Source organism: Procambarus clarkii, chromosome 8, assembly GCF_040958095.1.
Source record: "Procambarus clarkii isolate CNS0578487 chromosome 8, FALCON_Pclarkii_2.0, whole genome shotgun sequence".
Taxonomy (NCBI): domain Eukaryota; kingdom Metazoa; phylum Arthropoda; class Malacostraca; order Decapoda; family Cambaridae; genus Procambarus; species Procambarus clarkii.
The window spans coordinates 10,444,567-10,456,066 of NC_091157.1; the positions used below are offsets into that span (position 1 = coordinate 10,444,567).

Here is an 11,500-nt window from a genome sequence, read left to right on the forward strand (position 1 = left end):
AAAAACTTACTACATCCGATTCGGTATTGATTTGCACGATTCTCAATGGAAAAAAAATTATATTCTAAGAAATGTTTCACAATCTTCTCCAAAATGCACTCAGTGTGATTTGGTTCAGGAGTTTGGGGCCCCTGATATCACTGTTTCGGAGCGCAGGCTATTGGGCGAGGTACAAAGCTTTTATGGAAATTAATCTGTAGTCCTCTTTTGTCTCCACTGCATTCGTCTTGTATAGGTAATTTATTATTATTTTTGTTTACTTGGTTTGTGCACATCAACATTTAAAATCAATGTTGTTCACTATGATTTTGCTGCTTAATTTTGGCTTTTTGCTTTAATTTGTTTATAATTCTTATATATAACATGAGTATAATATATAATATGTATATGTATAATATATTATATATATAATATATAATATATAAATATATATGTATAAGTATATATTCCAACAATCATGTAAAAAATAAGTAATATTCAATATTATGTTTCATATTCTGGTTGGCAGTTTAAATATTGATTATAAAACACTAATGAGTGTGTCTTGTAGGCTTAAGGCTGTCTTTTCGTAAGTAACGTAAAATTATGGTATAAATGCTACTATTTTTAATAATGAAAGAATTTATGAAAATTGAGAAAGATGCGTGTTTAACAGTGTTTAATTTTGATGGATGCCTTACGTTCTATTCCTGCCAACCTTACATGATCACTTTTTTAATTAACGCAATTTTATCTTCCAAACACCTGCAGGTATCAATTGATGCCGAAAATAGGGTTTCATTGTACTGTACATATGTAGTAAATATATTTATTTTTGTATGTACAGGTAAACTTTCGAAATGTAAGGAAACCAGCAGAACGCTTGAACGTCCACTTTCATCAACAAGGAAACACATCCACCTTCAATTAGTGATGAGGAAAAGAAAAACTTTGCTCGGTAACCTTGACAAACTCCAGGGCACAGTTATCGCAGGAAACCAACTCCATCTATGCCATGTAAGAATGTGTTCTCTGGTGTGATTTTCGATTTTTAATGTAAGGAATAACAATTGATTGTCATCTGCCATTAATTCAAAAGTTTGGGTGAATACATACATGTAGTGCTGCTTGCAAGATGCAGGCAGCAATATCTTGATTGATCACGCAGTCACCTGATGAGCCAGGCAATAGGTTGTCAGCTTTGTACCTGCTGTTTTGCAATGCTCTGTTATACGTGCTCATAAAGCTGTTAATTCATTCAATTTCCATACCCCACTCACTGTTTCGTATACCTTACGTTTCTCTGACTTACCTGTATTTCAACCTTCCACCTGTGCCCAATCGTTCTGTTGTGGAAAAGACTGCTTCTTCTCAAATGGTCATGATTCATGCTTTATCTGCGCGAAAATATTCCGCATTAGCTCCAGACCTCCCATGTTTCTTCTCAAATTATTTATGCCCCTTACTATTTTATATGCTGAAGAGAACCTGGAGTTTTCATTTGTTTCAATAGCTCCAACTCATGTTTTTGTCATAGTAACACAATCAATATATGAGTTAACAAGCAACAGGACACCTTAAAAAATTTAATTATCCTTTATACTAATTCATTAATTGTACTTCTTGGGAATTGCTAGTTATTCTTAACATATAATTCCAAAAGATGTGTAACTTTAAAAATTTAGGAAAATTATTAGTTGACTAAACGGACCTCTATAAAAATGCTTTCACGCATTTTGGTCTCGTTTTCCATAAAAAGGATAAAATACATATATAGTAATAATAAACTACTGTTCAAAAATTCCATGGGGAAGCGAGATAATTTTTGTAGATTATTATTGCGAATTAGGGCTCACTCTGTCAAAGAACATCGTTACCCCTGCAGTTTCCATAGCATCGACGGTAGAAAAATGCTTTCTTAAAAGCTTAAGACCCGACTTTAGTTTATTTGTCTAGAAATATTTCCCAAATTATATAATGTTCGACCAGGCTAAGGCTTCAATCAGCATGTACGCAACCACTTACTAAACCTATAGATCTTTCCTCAATCATGGTGGCTTTATTAAACAGTTCGTGAGCTCCGAAGCGCTACGAGGTTGTATATAACAATAATAACCTTGAGTTGTGATGCTAATAGAAACTCGTTAACTGTTTAATTAGCGTAAGTAAAACCACATTGATTAAGGAAAGATGTACAAGATTCGTAAATGCTTGGAGACTGGAGTAATTTTAATTAGTCCAGTCAATTCTACTGGACTCCACAAGTAATTCTTCTACTCCCCAAGCCCGGCCCGAGGCCAGGGTTGACTTGTGAGAGCTTGGTCCACTAGGTTGTTGTTTGGAGCGGCCCGCAGGCCCACATATCCACAACAGCCCGGTTGGTCCGGCACTTCTTGAAGAAAACTATCTAGAAAACTAGATAGTTTTCTTCCAGAACCCCATCAAGCAGGTTAACTGAAATTAGTAGTCCATTTATGCAAAATTGTGGAGTGTAAATAAGTTACTGAGAGAAATACTATTGAATTTGCATTCATAAAAAGTAGTGAATCAGATAATAATAATGTAAATTCAGGATTACGTAAAATAGATATCTATATAAATATTAAGATATGTGATAGGTATAAAATTCTGTAAACAATAAGTGTATGAAGTACATTCCATGAATGACGGAATACCCAGTTAATAGGCACTAAATCATCCCACCTTCATGTTACTTCCGATATTCAATATTTTAGCACATGGATTTTTGTCTAGTCAGGTGTAGTTGAGAATATAATTCCATGTTGACCAGACCACACGCTAGAAGTTGAAGGGACGACGACGTTTCGGTCCGTCCCAATCGACTTGAGAATGGTCCAGGACGGACCAAAACGTCGTCGTCCCTTCAACTTTTAGTGTGTGGTCTGGTCAACATACTTCAGCCACGTTATTGTGACTCATCGCCTGAATATAATTCCATACCCGTTGTTGTTGTTGTTATAGATTCAGCTACTCGGAACAAGTCCCAAGTAGCACGGGCTATGGTGAGCCCGTAGCTTACCTAGCTCAGGATCGGGGCAAGTAGCATGGGCTATGGTGAGCCTCTAGTGGACTTACCTGGCATTGGAGCGGAGTGTGTTCCATTCCTTTTGTTGTTTATAGATTCAGCTACTCGGAACAAGTTCCAAGTAGCACGGGCTATGGTGAGCCCGTAACTTACCTGGCACAGGAGCGGGGCAAATAGCACGGGCTATGGTGAGCCCATAGTGGACTTACCTGGCACAGGAGCGGTTCCGTCTGTCTTGGTTCCATTCCGATTTAGTGATTGAGATTAAGATAAAGATTGATTGATAAAGATTAAGCCACCCAAGAGGTGACACGGGCATAAATAGCCCGTAAGTGGTAGTTCCATTCCGATTGATTGATTAAGATTAAGCCACCCAAGAGGAGGCTCGGGCATGAATAGCCCATAAGAGTTCCATTCCCTTATGTTCTCTGCTTTATGAGCTACTCATGCCCATGCCCGTGCCACCTCTTGTGTGGCTTAATCTTCATTAATCAACCTGTTATCTGTCCGTATTTCCTTAATGGTGAAACACGGAATCGTTAGAAATTTTCGTTTAATTGTCCTAGTGGACTCTTACGCATAGCTGAACCGCGTGTTTTTTGTGAGTATTCATACACTTATATACGTATGCAACAATGATCACCAAAACACTGATCCAAGTATGCCGAAAAACCACATTTGAAAAATTATGAATGCTGAACGCGTTTTTGGCTCACCTGGCCTTCATCAGAGCAAGATAGAGGTTGAGCAGGGAAGTCAAAGTGGGTGGTGGGCAAACCCACCACCCTGGTGGCATGCCCCCAGGGGGAGAAAAGGGCACCAGACAATGGGGGAAGAAACCTTACTTTAGAAAGTGAAGATTAAATGGTTAACTAATAAACAAAGAAAACAAATGTTTCTTCCTCTCACGGTGGAATTAAAGGAATAAAAAAAGCAAAGAAGGGCATTTAATCCCTAAAAGTGCCGCCGATCTGAAAACTCCACAAAAAATAAATTTGGAACTTATCCCTATTTTCCTCATGTTTTGTTAAGCTCAGCTTATTAAGTGCATTAATTTGAAAATATTTATGTATGTATATATATATATATATATATATATATATATATATATATATATATATATATAAGTGCGAACAAGCCTGAATGGTCCCCAGGACAATATGCAACTGAAAACTCACACCCCAGAAGTGACTCGAACCCATACTCCCAGAAGCAACGCAACTGGTATGTACAAGACGCCTTAATCCACTTGACCATCACGACCGGATGGTCCATCACCACCATCACGGCGGTGGGGTGGTTCAAATAGCCTCGGCTATCACCTCATTATGTCCGGTCGTGATGGTCAAGTGGATTAAGGCGTCTTGTACATACCAGTTGCGTTGCTTCTGGGAGTATGGGTTCGAGTCACTTCTGGGGTGTGAGTTTTCAGTTGCATATTGTCCTGGGGACCATTCAGGCTTGTTCGCATTTGTGTTCCTCACGTGTGCCCCAAAGAATGAGGTGATTTGGTAAAATGCTATGCCCAAGATTACTATCCGAGTGCCGGCGGTGGGGTGGTTCAAATAGCCTCGGCTATCACCTCATTATGTCCGGTCGTGATGGTCAAGTGGATTAAGGCGTCTTGTACATACCAGTTGCGTTGCTTCTGGGAGTATGGGTTCGAGTCACTTCTGGGGTGTGAGTTTTCAGTTGCATATTGTCCTGGGGACCATTCAGGCTTGTTCGCATTTGTGTTCCTCACGTGTGCCCCAAAGAATGAGGTGATTTGGTAAAATGCTATGCCCAAGATTACTATCCGAGTGCCGGCGGTGGGGTGGTTCAAATAGCCTCGGCTATCACCTCATTATGTCCGGTCGTGATGGTCAAGTGGATTAAGGCGTCTTGTACATACCAGTTGCGTTGCTTCTGGGAGTATGGGTTCGAGTCACTTCTGGGGTGTGAGTTTTCAGTTGCATATTGTCCTGGGGACCATTCAGGCTTGTTCGCATTTGTGTTCCTCACGTGTGCCCCAAAGAATGAGGTGATTTGGTAAAATGCTATGCCCAAGATTACTATCCGAGTGCCGGCGGTGGGGTGGTTCAAATAGCCTCGGCTATCACCTCATTATGTCCGGTCGTGATGGTCAAGTGGATTAAGGCGTCTTGTACATACCAGTTGCGTTGCTTCTGGGAGTATGGGTTCGAGTCACTTCTGGGGTGTGAGTTTTCAGTTATATATATATATAAATATATATATATATATATATAAATAATTCGGTGGGAATATTTGGTGAGCGGAAATGGTTCAGATTTTCGCGAAAATCGTTATAATGATGATCGGATTCTCGGCACTATACTGTATGATAAACAATATTCAGATTATTTATGTTCAGAAAATTTAATAACAGTGCAGGGCAACGCTACTGTGAGGTGTGTGGTAGAAAATCAACTTTGTAGTTTTTGAGCACAGACCAGGATCAGCACTTAACCTTGCACAGGTTGCTCAAAACTTATTACAGGAGCGATATTATTATTAATGTGTTTGGGAATGGTTATATAAATTTATCTTATTCTGTTGAACCTTTTCTAATTCGCATATTATCTCTCCCCAGATTCTTAGCTGCTAGCATGGATGAATGGAAATGGACGCCAGAGTTACACTCCTCGAGCTTCAAGGAAAGTATTTGGCATTATTGAAGAGGAATTGGCGAAGAAATTTCCGATTCAAGTCCAAGTTATATAGAGAGAAAGGTAAGTGAGAGGCTTTACAGTTAATTAGCATTTGAGTATATGTTCCTCATAGCATGCACTATGATTTATACATAAAATCATTGCCCACCAATTTCAGTTTTGTACTATGTGCACTTAAAATATTGACAGAGCAAAAATTAGCTATTGGAAAGTGGCATAATGTCTTGAAGAAAGTAATAGCTGAGTCAGTTGGCAGTAAAGCTTGGTTCCTGAAAGGAAACCTGATGGTTCTGTCGCTATTAGTACTGTAAAGAAGGTCCAATTTCTCACATCCTTACAAGACTTAACTGTGCCAAACTGCTCTTCCCAGTATTGCCTTCTATTATCAATTCTTATAAACCTCTAACACTTCGATGGAAAGGTAGAGAAACTTCTTGATATCAGTAGATAACTAAAGACCAATCAGTATCATAACAGCTGGTTTGGGATGCTCCTTAAAGATCCACAAGAGGCTAGCAACACACATCGATAAAAAAAAACTTGTCCAATGTAATAAGCCATTTATTTTTTGGAGATAATATAAATTTGGGAGACCTCTTGTTGCTAAGAACGATCAAATGGAACATGTCTAAAATAATGTGGAGGAAATTTATGTGTCAGGGTCTTAGATTCCCTACCAAACACTGACCACTTGTTGGACTAGTTATCATACTGTCCTTGAAAGAGCAGAGGTGGTGGTGGGTGCAGCGTCAGCTTGTAGGGCAAGGTATGAATCCAAACCGCAAGCGGGTGTCTTACCGAGAGAGAGAGAGAGAGAGAGAGAGAGAGAGAGAGAGAGAGAGAGAGAGAGAGAGAGAGAGAGAGAGAGAGAGAGAGAGAGAGAGAGAGAGAGAGAGAGAGAGAGAGAGATCAAGCTACTACACATGTCCCTCACCTCAGAGTACGAACACATCCTGCTCACGGCATGAATAGTCGCTTGAGGACATTTCTATGTCCTAGTATATGTCCTAGTAACTATTTGTAACAGAGTAACAAAGTAATGGGAAACACGAAGTAACCGTAGAAAGTTACTGTTGTACATCTTATTGTACATAATAAGATGTACTCATTGAGATGACGTTCATTTGCCTAGAAATAGTTCCCAAATTACATAAAGTTATATGCTGAACTATAGATAGTTGTATCTGCAACACAAGCAGTATCGAAACGAGATAAACAACCTCCAGGAGACATGAGTAATTGGTATGTCCACACAAAATGGCAATTCACTTGGAACCATTACATGTCAAATCCACGAGGAAGAGCATGGGTAACTACTGGTAAAAAAGAAAGAACAAAATTACTGAATGCCTCTCAAAATAGAGAACCCCCAGAGTAAAGTACTGGTCTCCTCCCCCATCCCCTTACCCACATAAACCAGAGATACAGCACTATCATGCCCACACACTTGTATACACATTAACTACTTCAACTCTCCTTCCAGAACCTTGCTCCAACACTCAAGAGTCATAGCATTACCCGTCACAAGTCTAATCCATTAGCAGTCTTCCAAAGGGAAGAGAGATACGAAGCTCACGGAAGTTATCTCTGGTTTTTACTGGTCCCTCTTGAGAGATTTAAGGAACTTAAGCCTGAAACAAAACACACTTAAAATGCAAGGAGACTTAAATAGGCTTCAATGATGGATGGATGAAGGATAAATGCTGCTTAACATTATGAAATACAAAATCCTTGACCTTGGGGGTAAAAAAAGGCTAGACAAACTTTCTTGAATATAAAAATGTTCTCTAGTAATTATTGCATTAATTTTTTTCATCAAGTTAAAATGGATAACAATTATTTGCATTTTGAACTAGTCGTGTTAACAATATGATTGAAAAGCTAGGCATCTTTTGTTGCAGAATTTGAACAACGTGAGTACGGCAAGAAGCGTGAACACGGACCAGGTTCTTCATGATCTCCGACGAACACTCATTAATAAATGCATTCATTATAATCAAAAGGGGCAAGTATCATTGAGCAGTGCATTGGGTTGTTGGAAGTGTTTCTTGAGCATTGCAAAGTGTTATAATGTGTTGCCAAAAGTAGAGGAGTATATTTGACCAGTGGTATGTCACGGAGACTCCCCTCAGGGGCTCAGAGCAAAAATCTACACCAGAGGAGCACTGGGGGTTCGTGAGGCTTCTAGATGAGATTGAGGTGCAACTCCACTGGCCTGGAGTTAGGCTGCAATGTTCTTCCATCCAAACCTGCATTATGAAGTGTTTGTATCCATTTTGACTCTTCCCAACCCAAACACTGAACTAGGCACACACCAAGGCACCAAAAAATTAATTACCGCACAGAGGAGCCTGTCCCAAGCAATACCTCGGGACCACACCTTCCACCCAGGCGTGTACATACATAGCCAACCTACTTGTTGTCATTAATAACGCACGCACTTTGCATATAAACTGTCTTGCTACAATCCCCATAAATGGTAATGGCGTTCCTTCAGCGTCTCTTCAAACTGCTTCCAGCTCATCTATTACTTAAATGGTTGTGTACTCGAATGCTAAGCCAGGGGTGGCGAAACTTCTTTGAGAGCATGTGCCCAAATTGGTAATATTCTTCAAAAAAATTCCCCACGTGTCCAATGGAATTTAGAGACATAGGATTATAATTAATCATATTTTAATGTTACCATTTTGGAGAAGAACAAAATGCTAGGATTCCCTCTAGATGTTTTTCAATGTATAGCTTCATGAATTATGTTATTAATAAATAGTAATTCCCAAGAAGTAAAATGAATGAATTAGTAACAATAATAATGATTTTTTTAGGGAAAAAAAGTTCTGATGCTTATTTACGTCTATATTTCTTTCTATTAACACTCAGTATAACAGAGAAAGATTGAAATAAATGGAAGCTGTTTTGAAATGAGGTTAACAAATATTAATGTTTTAACAACACAGTTGAAAAATAACATAATTTCCAAATAATGTTTTACCCGAACCAATATATATATATATATATATATATATATATATATATATATATATATATATATATAATATATAATATATAATATGTAATATTAAAATGTGTATGTAAGTAGAATTATAAGCTTTAGTTTATATTATAAAACTTTATAAAACTTAAAAATATAAAAGAAAAATGAGATTATTTTAACAGTGAAAGTTTTGTTGCTGCACCAGCATTTATTTTGCTGTTTTGAAAGCTATCTGTGCATGCAGAACTAGATTTTCAGAAAGTCGACAAGCATAATTAGATTTCGAAAAGTTTTTCCCTGAAAATAATGACTTGCATGAATGTCAATACAAATTTAATTACTACTGCCTGCCAGATATTTTTTAAACAAAAAAGTTTAAGAACTGGAAATCGAGAGCTTTAAACTCAATTTTTTTTGCAATGATAGACAAATTCGGTCATTGCCAGCACACTTTATTACTTTTGCAGTTTCTTGAAGTGGCCTGAATATAATCAACCTTAACGAACATTGACCAGTTTTAGGGAAATATAATGTTAGAAAATTGCACCGGAAGGATAAGAATATTTTTTCTTCTCGTGAATTTCAAGAGCTGTCACGTATATTTTTGGGTTTGGAAAATAAAGTGCCATTGTCGACATCGTTTAATATATTTAAGTTTTTCTTAGGCATTTATGTTATCAAACATAACAAATCTTGCGCAGATCTCTGTAATTTGGTGATGACTTTATTTAAATGTGAGAAATCTGTGAAAGACATCAATCTACAAATCCAGAGAACTTCAGATAATACTTCACAAAAATTTTGTAATTCATTAAAATCAGATGAATAGCATCGAAACACTCAACACTTCTTTTAAGGCCAAATTCTGGTAAGCCAACGAGCATTGTTGCACACAATCACTCCTGTGTATACCGAATTCATATTGTCCAGTTTAAATAATTATTTTAAATCAATTAATTACATTCTAACCTAAACGTGAAGCAATATAAATAAAAATCTCGGGTACTGTTGTCATCACTTCAAGCTACTTATAGCCATATTTTGCACCCAAGATCTTCTTGGGTACAATAGAAGGGAAAGCCCACAGTTGATCTTGTACATGTATACAAAACCTGCTTCGTTACCAATCATGCAGCGTTCACCATCAGTTCTCACAGCAACTATTTTAGAAAGGTGACCCTGTCGAGTTGACAATTAGTTATGAATATGCCTTGCATATTTCAGCCCCCTTGTGGTATTTTCAGGTAACGGTATGATATTAACCAATTGTTTACATGATGATGATAATCTTTATATATATTAATTACGAATGGAGTTTAAAGAATCAAAGGACGGCACTGCATACTTGTTTAACTTGCTCTCGTGCCCAGCAACCCGTCCTCCCAATAGCACTTCGCATTTTGACGTATACTTCAAAGTCAAAAACTGTCGTACTAGAAAACGATGGGGACTCACGAAATTACCATAATATCCCGTTTTCTGTTCGTGGGTTCTCTGGTAGGTTCGGATAAGGCCCTTTAGTACGACAGTTTCTTGACGTTGGGAACGCTCGAGAGAACGGGCTGTCACTATGAGTATTCATGCTACTGGTTTGTCACGAATGGCTTGTATTACCATTGTACTTGATTGTATTACTACGTGCAATACCAATTTCAACCAGGCACATAGGGAAGGAGCAATGAAAGTCTTGTAAAATATGCATGCCATTTATTATCAATCCTGCAGCATGAAATCATGCATATCAATCATAAAACCTTGAGATATGAAAATATGAACTGAGGTCTGTATGGACACTGCTGTCCATACACTTATCACCATCAGATTGCTGCTTCATCTTGGCTGCTCAAGTGTGTTCTTGAGCACTCACAAGTGTGTTACATGGTCAGTGCATACACAATCTTTTCCACTGTATAGAATTAATAAATAATTAGATATATAAGTATGTATTTATGTAAGTAATAGAGCCTATGCCTTCATCCACTGACAGTGCTTCCACTCCCAAATATTTCAGTATTTCTACACAATAATTATTTTCATCTTTCGTTGGTTCAGTCTCGGCCAGCTTTCACCCCGGAGAAATATTATCAGTGAACATGGATACAATACCCAGGTATTAACAGAATGAACAATAGTCTCTTAGTATGGAATAAGAAATTCACTAATATGACAACAACGGAAGTATTACTCCAATACATTTTCCTGACAATATTCTTCCCTTAATACTTGCTGCCCTGCCTGGTAATGTGTCATTAGAGGCTGTATCTTCTTTAAAATAAAGTAAAAAAGTTATGTTTTCAGTTGAAGGTAATGTAACTCAAATAACTGAATCACAATCACACTGAAAGGTAACTCGAGTCCTTATATATCAACTATTAACATTTAAATGTTATTCACGAACCAACAACTCATTTTCACGGTCTCTGGTGAGTCCAGGATGATAAGCAGTCTCCTGACGCAGAGAAGAGGCAGACGTATGTTCTCCGGTACGTTTTGCAGGACGTAGTTCTTGGTCCCACCTCCACTAAGGTGACTTCACACTCAGAGAGCTTGTCCACACCCAGGAATCCCGAGGAACGTTCACATTAGCTTGCACCTGCTGGCATAACACTAAATGAGTCTGCAGTTCACGTTAATAGAAACCTGTAGCCTGTACCATTGACAAGTTTTACTGCTAATTTAGCATAATAAATCACTGTCTTTGGAACTGAACTGTGTCAATATCGTGGGTTCTGAACATCCTGTTGTGGTTCCACTGGCAACCTGACACTAATGAATCACTCAAAATACTGTTGAGAAAGCTATGTTCTGGAT

The 11,500-nt window shown here is 38.0% G+C and overlaps 1 long non-coding RNA gene across 1 annotated transcript; it reads left to right on the forward strand.

Moving 5' to 3' along the window:
- The first annotated feature begins 344 nt into the window (after positions 1-344).
- On the forward strand, positions 345-8,686 carry LOC138358877 (uncharacterized). The gene is made up of 3 exons (XR_011225598.1): positions 345-996; positions 5,619-5,757; positions 7,599-8,686. It is a non-coding gene; the product is annotated as an uncharacterized lncRNA (long non-coding RNA).
- The last annotated feature ends 2,814 nt before the right edge of the window (positions 8,687-11,500 follow it).